This window comes from Cimex lectularius, unplaced genomic scaffold, assembly GCF_000648675.2.
Source record: "Cimex lectularius strain Harlan isolate CLEC.00 unplaced genomic scaffold, Clec_2.1 scaffold163, whole genome shotgun sequence".
Classification (NCBI taxonomy): Eukaryota; Metazoa; Arthropoda; class Insecta; order Hemiptera; family Cimicidae; genus Cimex; species Cimex lectularius.
In genome coordinates, this window is record NW_019392826.1 from 573,133 (window position 1) to 585,925 (window position 12,793).

The following is a 12,793-nucleotide window of genomic DNA, read 5'->3' on the forward strand; positions in this document are numbered from 1 at the left end:
TACTAAGATATTTATCGACATGATTCTATATCCTTTGTTTACTCTGTAGGAATCCATCCTTCGTGCTCAGGCAATTGTAATTATGCATAATCGTATTTCATTAGGGAATTTGTTGTATCCTGAATATCGACGATTATGTCAACAGGGTATTTTTCTCAACCTAAATTAAAAGCGAACTTACGTTAAACACAGTTTCCCCTCTTCAGATCAATTTAGACGATTGATCGATAAAAAAAAGATTGAAGTGATAAGGAAGACTATTTGATTACGGCCAAAGTCGATGAGCAATAATCAAATTTCTGACGGCAGTCATTCATCTTCTACACCGATGAGTGACATTAAACAATTTAGCAAAGTGGCCTGGTGGGACTAATAAACAAGTGGGTTGTTAAATAGTTGGGTGTCTGCTATAGTGCTATCGACCTGAGCCTTAAGCTATTTTTCTTCTTAACATTAGGATATTTGTGTTTTAGGAACGTTCTCAGTATTTTTATTCCTTCTAGGACTATATTGCTGTAGAAATTATTGGTTTATAGTTTTCAATAGAAGTTTTCAATTTGTTTCTGATGATATACTGGACGAGGATATTCACAGGGATATTAGACGTAAAGTACTTGAAGGAGTAGAAACCTCAAATGATAAACCTTTTTCATTAAATGAAATAAAAAATATTAAGTGCGCGTTCAAAGAAAAGAATGCTCCGAGAAATGCGGGATCCACAAAAAGCATAGTAATGAGAATGATCGAGGATTTTCCTAATGTGATTTGCAAGTTTTTCAACTGCTGTCTAGCAAAAGGAGTTTTCCCAGAAATTTGGAAAGAATCAAAAATTGTACTTGGTCAAACCAGGGAAGGCCAATAGCGGCGACGCCTCAAAATACAGGCACATCAGCTTGCTGCAAGTTTTTGGGAAGATACTAGAAAAACCTTTAATAAATCGGATATTACATCACTTTCGAAAAACTAGAATGCTTTCAGAAAATCAAATCAAATTTTTTCCGCAGAAAGGAACAGTGTATGCTCTGGTGGAAGTTAAAGAAATCATTGATGAGCACCATAAAAAAGGAGCTATTCTTATGATTTTTTTGGATGTCCAAGGCGCCTTCAATGCGGCTTTGTGGCCGGCAATACTAATTAGTCTTCAGGAAGGGAGTGTCCCAGAACTCTTTTTTGAGCTGGCAAACAATTATTTCTCTGGAATACGAGCTACTGTGATGGGATTTGAAACCATGTCTGAAAGGGATGTTAACAAAGGTTGTCCCAAAGGTTCTTGATGTGGGCCAGGTTTCCGAATTTTGATGTACTACTACTCTCTTAAAGATGCTGTTCCTGGAAGTAGTGAAAGCATTTGCCAATGACTTGTTAATTTTAGTGCCTGGCAAGTATGTGATTTACAATGCTCAGCTAATGAAAGCCTACACCTGGTAGAGAAATAGTCTGTAAAAAACAAGATGTGCTTCAATCCACAGAAATCTAAACTTCTACATGTAACAAAACACATTTGTATTGTTACACCTGATTTGTTACCATTTTCAAATCTAGTTTAAAAAAGTCGTTTTCCAGACATCTGGATTATAACCTAAACTTAATTATTAAATTTAATATGTAGGGAATATTTATGATTAACCGCACAATATTTGAGCAGACAAGAAGATATGTTGTCATATCCAGGGGTAGAAGTATATTTCATTTGAAATTTTTCTTTTCTTAAGAATATCTGTATTTTAAATGGTAAATTGATATTCACTTTAGTTATTTATAGCTGATTTACTACTGTTTTTATAAACACAATTGCATTATGTGGCAGACAGATTAGCAATGCCGGGGGCCAAGGTAGCCGAGTGGTTAAGGCGTCTGACTCTCGGCTAGTAGATCCCGCGGTCGTGGGTTCGATCCCCACCGTCGTCTCTGGACTTTTTCTGACGCCTAAGAGGACCGGTGGCCGCAATTGAAAGAAATTGGCACGGCACTCATCAATGGAAGGAGCGGGAGCAGATCTCAGCGACAATGAATTTGGTCCCAAACCCCTTCAAAAATGAGTTTCTTCGATGGAAGAGCACCGGTACAACGGGGGCTCAAGTTCATATTTGTGTTGCGAGCCCTCCCCCAAAATATTGAGCCAGGGATAAAGTACAATAAGCTGTACAGCTTCAGTGCTCAGGAGGGAACTAAAAAAAGGGAAAAAATGCCAGGTGGATCATTAACTGTTTGGACGGTCGACAATTTCTGATAAACTGGGCATAACTATTCTTTACATAAAACAAATAAATTAGATGAAATTAGATTCTCATTGGCTGAGCTCTCTCAAGAAAACATTCTGTTTTCTACAAATGAAATAACTACTTCGCATAAATTGTGAATATAAACATTACGCGTTTATTGATTTGTTTTTTATACCAAAAAATATTCCGTCCGGTGCAAGATTAGAGGTAAAACGTGAATCCCGAAATCGGATACTTTAATTAAAAATCATACTGCCTGTGATCATGTACAGTAAAAAAAAAAGAATGATTTGATGATTGTTATCTTGCCAAAAGCCCGCACGATTTTTCTTCGAACTACAATTAAAGTTATATTTCTCTTTTCCCAGGAAATGGGCCCAATTCACCCGGCAAGAGAAATTCACCGACTGCCCTGGGGCCCTTTGAGCTCAAAGTTTTTCTATATCCCAAAAACGAAAGTTGTGTAACTACCGGTGAGCGATATAAGAAAGCAAATCCTGCTGAAACAAAAGGTAAAGTTACACCCGACCATATATCTCTTCGACACCACAAACGATTATCCGTCTCAATCGACAGTTCGACAAATATAAATGTAAGAACCTTCGAACCAACCCATCAAACAGGTGCCATGAAATATATTTAAAGTAACAAAAACTACTTATTCTTTGTTAATTAACTAACACCCTGTTATTAAAATTTTAAACAAAATGGCAATATTCTTTGCAAAACTAATTATTCAGGCTCAAAGCCTTATTAGGTTTGTTTTTCATAATTTTTTGAAGCGGGTACTTACAATTTGTAAACGAGAGTTAACTGTATTTTAATGGACTATCAATCATCTCAATTTTTATATCAATACATTTTCCATTTTTTAAAAATATTTTAACCAAAGATCATGGAAAATAGTAGATTTTTTTAAAACTTGATCCGCCTATACTTGCTATTGTAGTATGTCACAGACGTTCGGCATTTTACTTCTTGGGAGTTTAAAGTTTTTCGAAACGAAAAGAACGTACTTAAAAATTTCAGTTTCAGATATATGGTGCAAATAAAACACCATAAAATGTATTTTTTGTGAGTTAAGTAAAAATTATTCTTTTTTCTTTTCTCTTTTCCGGTGCTTTACCATTTGAGTTATCGTACTCGGTACAGCAGCGGCGTATTTAGCCGAAGGAAGTGGGTTCGAATCCCGCCCGCGACACTGACTTTTTTATCTTAACTAAAACCTTAATAAAAAGAATAATTAATTGAAAGAAGTAGCTTGGTCAATTGACCACTAATACATAAATGGATTAAGTAAGGATAATGAAAAAAAAACTCCAAATATTAAATGGCAAAAAATATTTTTACGTATGAAAAAAAATAATAATAGAGCGTGAATTTATACCGCGGGAGAATACTTAAACATAAAATAAATAAATACTGTGATTTATTAATTAATCAAATTAATTGAAAAAAACGACCTCCGATAACAAGAAATATAATTTAATGGAAGGGAAAAATTAAAACAAAACAAATCATCGTTCCAAATGCAAACACACCCTTCTTCTTTACACTCAAAACTCGACTGGCCAAAAAGAAAAAGAAGAAAAAAGAAAAGAGAAAGCATGGTTTAAACTAAAGAAAAACTAAGACTTATATTTAAAGCAACTAAATTTACCATTTATTCACTACATTTCGTGGTCCGATTGACCAGATACTTCTTTCAATTAATTAATTTTTATGTAAGGTTTCATTAATTTCTTTGTTACATTATTTAAATATATCTTTGTTAAGTTTGTATCGTCTAAGGGTGTCTCATTATGCGTTCATTATTACCTTTGGTATGATAATAACTAAAAACTAATGCATAATTAAAATATTATTATCATATCTATTAGGTTTCGTGGTCCGATTGACCAAAGAAATACTTTTCATTCAATTAATTAATCTTTAAGCAATGTATTGGTTGAGATAAAAAAGTCAATTTCACGAGCGGGATTCGAACCCGTGACCTTCGGCTAAATACGCCTACCACTTGAGCTATCGTGACTTCGATCCAGTCGGACACCAATCTCCCATCTCAACCGCACCTTTCGAATTTTCCCTCCTTTTTGCCATTTTGCAAATGTCGTGTGATCTATTTTACTCGGAGAAACCCCTCTGCCTACGGCTCCATCATATCCCCTTTGATCTGCACCGTCCTCTTCGGGATTCGCCTGCCTCACCCGAAAACATTAATTACTAGGGCCTTCACTCAGTACCACAGTACACATAAATTTATCCTGTTACATTCTCTAACAGGATAAAGGCTATATCTTCCTGCGGTCACCTCTCGCGCACTGACCCCTCGCCTTCTTTCTTCCAAATCTCAAAAACAGAGCCCGCCAGCCTCGAACCTAGGTATCCTGGTCAAGATCTTACTGGCCACGACTGGCGTCCCTCGAATGCGTGCAGCAGGTGTAGGCTGAGCTCGATAAGAGACTTTTTACCGTAGACAGTGCTCATCTAGGGGGTGGGTAGCAATCCCACTATAAACTAAAACCGTTGTCGGGGCGTTCCCGGAAGTTTCGACGCTAGAGGAGCCTCTACACTCAGAGAGATAGAGTCGCCTTCTCTATCTAAGGAGTACGCGAGGGGGGGACGGGCTGATGTATTTCGGCCCGTTAGCCCCTAGCGTGCGGCGTACGACCCGACGCATAATGCGGGCCCGACCATTCGGAGTGGACAAGCGGAGAGCGTGGTTACCGACCCCTAGGGGCCGGGACACCACTTCACCAATGCTGCGGCGGTAACACTATTCCGTCGTATGTGGAGGTGCGTCAGCTCTCATCTTGAGAATCAAAACGTCCGATAAGGCCGAACAGGCTAGGTGCGGACGTTAAAGATCCTCTTGTCTTGTTGACGATGAGTAATCGGGAACGCAATGGCCACGAGATCCTTCTAGCTTATCGCTGAGTCGCTCCGCCGATCGTCATATTGGTAACGCGGTGATAACTTCAGCAATAGACTACTAAATTACTAAACTCAACAACTACACCACCAAAGTAATCCTTCCAATATTATATCTGGACAATATTTAGTATATCATAAACTGTACAATATAAAGTGTAAATCCATCCGATATGTTACCTAATACTAAAACAGCAACGTTGTGAGTACAAATCATTAACAAGTAATATTTTTCAAATATAGTGATAGTCATGCCAGTTCATCATACCATAATTGTAAATGTATAATAGTAAAAAAAATATAGTGATTTTATTGTGTGTCATAATTCTTTGTTTCTATGAGAAAATACGGCAATAGCTTTCAGTCAAGTGGCCTAATCCGATATTATTTCCCGATCAAACCAATACAAGTAAGCCTTAAACGAATAAGGTAAAAATTGTCCCGCTTACTATTTCTGCAATAACATGCCAAACGAAACAAGGGAGTATCTGGGATTAGTATAAAAAGCGGAAAACGCATAAACAAAAGTAAAAATAATGTACGGTACACAATGGACAGAGAGAATAAAGTGGGGTAGTACGTGAATGGCTAAGCGCAACAATTTCTGCTTCGTCATCAATGAAATGACAATAGCTTCCAAACCGTATTGTCAAACAGAATTCACTTTTTCCCCCTGTCATTTATCTTTTAAAGATATTGAACGTTATAACGAGTTGAAAGGAAATCCCGAATGAAACGCACCCTCTTAAATTCACGTCAAACATTTATCTAGACGACCGACCGAGTTTCTTCAAATTCGGAAGCGACAATCGCCTGTAATAAAGTATCTACTTCCATCGTAAAGTGGTATATCGTGTATTATTTTCTTTTAAAGCTTTAAATTGAACGGTTTTCTAGAAAGCACTTCGTCTTTCAGGGTACATTCTTTTTTTCTAAACCTGACAAAGCACATTTGGTAAGCGCGCTCGCAAACGCATCTTCACCGCAGACTGCTCAAATTTCTTTTCCTGCTACGTTTGTCTTTTTCCCCACAATAAATTCCAGGTTGCTTTTTTTTCCAGTCCATCCACCTCATCGTCCTCCTTACATCACCCAATCCCTCCAATTCAACTCCTCACATCATACTCGTAACATCCGCTCATCCCCAATTGACCTTATCCTTCCCATACCTTCGAAAGATCCTTTCTGACCCGAGCCCCTAAACTGTGGAACTCCCTTCCCCTTTCTATTCGTCGCGCTTCCTCCTTTAAATCCCTAACCATCCCTAACCTTTAAATCCCACCTGTATAATCACCTCCTCTCTCTCCAAGCAGAGACCTTACGTTAATATTTGATATTTTTGTTTAATATTCTTGTTATTTTTTCTTCTGGCCTGCCTTACTGGGATACATTGTGCTAAGATTTCTATCTCATTTTATTTTTAATTTCAAAGAAGCGAACTTCCTTTATTTACTTCATGTATATTATTCTTAGGGGACACCAGTCTCAGAATAAACTTATTTTTCTTCTTCTTCTTCTTCTACTTCATTAGGTCCTGGCGGCCACTATGGAGAAGGTTCCGTCTTGCAGCAGCGACAATTTTTCTGTCATCCCTTAACGCCAGGCATTAATCCATAGAGACCACGATTTCAGAAACGCCAACTGCCTCTGCGATATTCACTGGCCAGTGACCTCGATGTCTCATTCTCACAATAATATTCCTGACTTCTGTTTTAAGATTATTTCTTTCCATGGTTAACGAAAACAGATCTGGATTGAAGTGGAGAAAAGACGAGAAAACGTGCTTGTTTACAAAATGAGTCTCGATTATTACTATTCTTTAGTAAATCCGTTAATAAAAATGAATTTAACATTTGTTTGTTTTTGGTGTGTATTTTTAATTTTGTTTTATACAACTACAGAGAATATATTGGCTAATTTAATTAAAAATTAAAACAATAAGAATAAATTAAAAATATCCCTATTCATTTTCGAGCAGTTTATTTTGTTCTTTTCATTGCAAATATTGTCACATGATGTATTAGCGGATCGCGAGTGTGAGGAGAAATGGAGGAACCTTGACGACGCGCACCTGGAAGCACGAGCCAAGTTGACATAGACGGGCAGCTTTCCAATAATTCCCTCCGACTTGTGAGAAGAATTTGCATGCGCCCCTTTCACCCAAATGCCTCAGGACGAGGATTCAATCCAACCCATCTACCAAACCGGAGGAGACACTGAAAACCCACTGCATCTATATGGAACAAAAAGAACTGTTGATTGGCTTTAACAACTTGCTAATTAAATCATAAAACGTTATGTCTTTACTTGCTAATATAGTTTTTTACATTGCGCTTGAAACAATGTGGGCATTGTTCTGATTTTCCCAAAATTGTTCCCTTTTATTTCAAAACTCTGGGCACTCCAGTGATATTGCATAATAAGGATTTGATGGACAGTCAAAAATTAGACAGTTTGGGTATGTGCTTAACTAAATTCTACACTTGTAGCTTGCACAAAGGTCTTAAGTCTAAAAATAGAGCAATAAAAATATTTTCGCCTACTTTCTTCCAAAAACAGTGGTTTGTGAGAAACAAGTGTATTATGCTCGATGTTTCCTGTTATTGCTGAGTTGTATTTTTTCTCTCCATTGTGACAAATGGGATTGATAACTAGTTTATCGTCTGCATTTCAAATTTTCATACCATAAAATTACTATATACATTGGCCTCCTTTGCCAATGCATCTAAATTTTAATTTATCGATTATGTTGCCTTCAAACCAGCATAACATCAGTTTTTCCGCCTTGTTTTAGCTCGTTGAGTTTTCTGTGTACATCCGTGATCGCTGATTATCATACAATGAAGAACTTTTTATGAAAACATTCGCATTGAGTGAATGTCGTATTTATAATTTGACTTATTATTAATTTGATTGATTTAAGTTTCAATGTCAAAATATCCAGACAGTATTAAATCTGGAGTTTTCAGAAGATAAAATTATCTCAATTCTGTTCCATGAAGCAATTCGACAAATTCAATGATACACCGAATTGTAGATCAATCTGAAAACGTCTTTCAATCAAATTATTATTATTCTGGAAATTTCAGGCAGCCGGCTTACTTTGAATGAAAACAATGTATCTAAATTATACTTCTCCTCCTCGCTACTCGGCATTTGCCGTTTTCCGACATTATTTACATTTAAAATCAGATTATTTATGCGGTTTATTAAGCTTCTGGTGAACAACGTCTTCGTCGGTAAGCTTCTTATTTTGTGTATTTTATTTCTAGTGAAGAGGCGTGGATCTTCTGAAACAAAGGATTTGCAATTTCCGAAAATAGCATAAACTCCATTACCTGCGTTGCTCAGACGAAGTTTAATTGAGTTAAAAACAGAGAGTACCGAATTCATTGTCGAGTAACCACTTCTAAACCAGGGTAATTGGCTCAAAATGACACCGCTGAAGTAATAAGCAAAATACAGAGAGAGAAGAGACAAAACAGACAAACGGAAAAAACCTTTTCTTTCAGATCTAAAAAGGTCCTGTTATGTTTTTTAATATTTAATCCTATTTGTAAATATTTAACTATTGTATTGTATATCATTTATAATAATTGCGTAATTGTATTTGAAATAATTTATCAGTTGTAAATATTATCCATATAGAAACGTATCAGAAAATTACTGTATTTGTATAAATGAAACCTTTTTGGAAAGAATAGTTTTACTCATAAATTGGTTTTAGCAATTATTTGGTTTTCGTGAATTAAATGCTCATCTTTATGCTGAAATGTACAAACTCATCTCTGAAGGTAAAATGTGTTTCAGAATTTTTCAGTGAATTTTGTTTTAGCCTGATAATTAGCATTTGATGCTCGAAATCGGCATAGGTGCTGAAACTAGTTTGTCAGTGAAACCATCCTATCCAAAAAGTGAATTGATATACTCACCCTTCAATTATTTGTATAAAATTTTCTGTAGAAGAATTCTCACCCCATCCGGGTTGCAGGGCCACTGGATTCGAACCCGAGACCTTTATCTTACAGTGATGAGCGCCGTTTCAACGCCTACACCGTTGCGCAACCGACGCCCCCTTGAAAAAAAAAACCAAACGCCCGTTGACTGATTTTAAATGCAGCATGACCTGTAAACGGCATTTTCCATACTCATTCGCTTTGAAACATTGCCTCGGAAAATCTTACCTATTTCAGCCGCTGAGTTCAAATCGAAGTTAAATTATCATCCTGCGAGAAAAGATTTTTTAAAAAGAAGAAGCTTTATGTAAAAGATTAAAATAGTGAGACCGACACTATAACGGACGCAAGAGAGAGCCCTTTTCTGGTTAATACAAAGGTTAATTACATATATAATTTAATTGGGCTAAATGTTTCAATTGGTCTAAGGTCTGAAATATTTGATTAGAATGATAGAATGTATTTAGTTATCTACCTGGCTGGTAATCTGGCTTCTCTGACCCACTGGACTTATCTGACTCCTAGTAATCTATATGTAGGTCGTTTCTATAACTCCTCTGTCCCCAAGCCCGAAGCTCAAGAGAAAAGGTTTTCAGAAAGCGGATGCAGGTGTCGTCTGAGCGTTTTCATCTTGGTGTAGGTCTTCATTTGTTGACTCCATCTCTTACGAGGGTCCATTATTTTTCTTATAACGCCAGCTGAGATACGCAGTCGTGAGGACAGCTGTCAAGATGCCAATAGATGATATAACATAAATGTATATATATTCAAACCACGAGGGAATATCCTTTAAAAGTTCTAACGGTTGCATTTGCATATTTTCAACATGTAAATTATCAAAAGATATAGTGGTTTTTGCTTGTTCAAACACGTCAGCTGTTGTAAACACAATTTTGGTTTCTTTAAAATGTTGATATTGTCTTTACATTTAAAAATCTTTCATTGCTGCTTAATTGTGATTAGACTAGTATTAATTAAGAATGCAGTTTCTTCAGTATTGTTTCTATTAATTACAATTTTGTAATATATGCTATTATTTTTATTATTCATATGCTAGATAATTTTCGATAAAAAGTACATATTTAATAAATGGTCTACATGATGTAAAAACAGACTTACAATTAAGAAGGTTTTCGATTTTTAATGTTTAATTTTTTCAAAATCATTTCTAAAAGGTATTGGTTGAGATAAAAAAAGTCAGTGTCAGCGGGATTCGAATCCACGACCTTCAGCTAAATTCGGCTAAATGGGAAAAAGGAGGAAAAATTCAAAAGGGGGTTGATATGGGAAGTTGGTGTCCGAGTGCGTCGATGTTACGATAGCTCTTGAGCAGTGGTAGAGCAGCGCGTATTTAGCCGAAGGTCGTGGGTTCGAATCCCACTGACACTGACTTGTTTTATCTCAACCTTACATAAACATTAGTTAATTGGGTTATTTGGTCAATCGGAACCCATACATTATGCAATTAATAAAAATGATAATCATTATTAATTTTTTATTTATTTGTACAATAAGTAAGTTCTCTTATTTTTATGTACGTAGCAGTGAATAAGTCAACCTTCCCATTGAGAATTGAGGATAGGGTTTGTACATTGTTATTGGTTGTTAGTTTTTTACGAACTCGGTCAGATAGCAGGACAGGGATGAAAGGTTTCGCTTTTTAAGGGTATATCAAAAAAATAGTAAATGTTACTGTCAACAAAAGAGCAATGTACTTTAGTCAGTTGCCAAAATTTACTAAGATATTAATGTATTATTTTTGGTTTTCTTTTCATAAATTAAAATAGAAAGATGAAAGTTTTTAATTTGCCAAATTCTAAGAGTTTTCAATATCGTCAATTTTATTTTATAAAGTATTAGTTTAGGAGGATATAATATAAGTTTGTTTCTACTTTCTAATTAGTTCTTCCTTTTTTAAAATTAGTTTAATACAGGATTAGCAAGTAATTTTATTTTTCGGTTGTTTTCTTGTATCGTTTGCGTTTAATGCGTATTAAATTCGTCGATTAGTTTTTTTGTTGATTGGTATTAGGTCGTTTGGATAACATCGATTGTAATCTTCTCTACGCATTTTAAGTAGTTTCTTGTGAAAATATTAAATCTTCATTTCAGCGTTCGTTCTTTTTTCGCGCAATATTCTTCAAACCGGCACAATGGATTGTCCTTTTTTTTCATATTATAAGACGACGGTGGTGACATTTTAAAATTTTTATTCTTATAAGCATTATTTTCAAAAATTGTCTACAATAACATATCTCACATTGTGTTATCGTAGTCGCGGTGGTGACTTACAAACCAAAAATGTTTGCGAATAACAAGGGTCTAGCTTAACAGACAACACACTTCCAGAGATTAAAAAAAGCCGATGGTAATATTACGCTTTGAGTAAAAAGGCAATAACGGGCTGCAAATTTTAAGGATATTGAATGCCAAGGATGCTGAAGATAAAGATGTCAATTAACCTTACACTGTGGAATTCTACTTATAAAAGTTCTGCACAATGGGAAGGGGCGAGGATCTATAAAGACCAGTAACAGCCTAACTCGAATTTTATTGAAGTCCTTTTTTCATTTAACAAAAATTTAAAAACTAATATACATTAAGTATTTATATAAAAATATTTCATTTTTTTCTGTATTCAACGGATGGGTGGCAGGGATGAATTTTTGATGTGATTTCGTTAAGATAAATTGAAATCTTTGTCTTATTTTGCTTGTCACATTATTTTTAATAGTACGCTGTATTCGTTTCTCTTGTTAAAATGACATCATGAATTAATTTGACAAAAATTATCAAACCGTTCTGATTATTCATATGGTCATGGGATGTAAACGTCATCTTTTTTATTTGGCAGCAAATCATATCCTTTTATGGTTCCGCGGTGCCTCCGGCTTCGAAAGACATCAAAAGGAAAAGAAATATCGGATATCGAGAAAAATTACAACCACTTGTAAAGCTGGCAAGCAAAAATAAACTACAAACATGTCTACGTCGTAAAAAGCCAAACAAGAATTTCGCGGTAGCACGAACTGCTGCAGATGATGAACGGATTCATTTTATTTTTACGACGCTGTGAAACAAAAAAGTTCTCTTTTTACTTTTACTAAGTTGGTCGAGCGCCTGTTTAATTATTACGTTTTTCAGTGTTCAAAAAATTAAAAGATTAAGATGTACATGCACTTCAGTTTAAACCCAACTTCGTATATAACAGGGATACACAATTTTTCAAATGATAAATATTATCATGAAGTGTAGGACATTTCTCTAATGTGATATATGTTTTAATGTCATTTTTCGTTCAAAATATGTTATTTTTACTGTTTGCTTTTCATTGTCCGCTTGTTTTTGGTGTGCGATGTTGCAATTTGACAGCAAGATTCATCATACCAGGATGATCTGATTGTTAAATTACAGACTAACTGGCATAAAAATTGTATGAAAGTTCGAATTTCCTTCTGCATAAAACTTCCTTGCCATGGAAACAATACATTTACTATAAAAATCATTTATCTTTTATGTTTTCATAAATGTGAGTTAATAATTTTACAGTGTATAGGCTATTAATTTTTTGAGTAATCTTCGTAAGACGTTGAAAAAATTTCAAAACATGATGTGTTATTTTCATTTCAAAAGTTAATCAACTATTTTTGTATCTACATGTTCTTGCACAAAACCGCTTTCATA

General features: G+C 35.3%; 1 protein-coding gene and 1 long non-coding RNA gene across 2 annotated transcripts in view; one reads left to right on the plus strand and one right to left on the minus strand.

Moving 5' to 3' along the window:
* Positions 1-2,594: 2,594 nt before the first annotated feature.
* The window catches only part of LOC112127440, a 55,371-nt gene continuing 45,172 nt past the window's right edge, over positions 2,595-12,793 (plus strand). Inside the window, exon 1 of the mRNA XM_024228461.1 lies at positions 2,595-2,734. The gene's annotated coding sequence lies outside the window, so the exon portion shown is untranslated. The remainder of the gene's footprint in view (positions 2,735-12,793) is intronic.
* On the minus strand, positions 8,262-9,851 carry LOC106666955. Its single transcript, XR_001340498.2, has 4 exons — positions 9,585-9,851; positions 9,338-9,379; positions 9,086-9,279; positions 8,262-8,667 (listed from the first exon to the last, which is right to left on the minus strand). It is a non-coding gene; the product is annotated as an uncharacterized LOC106666955 (long non-coding RNA).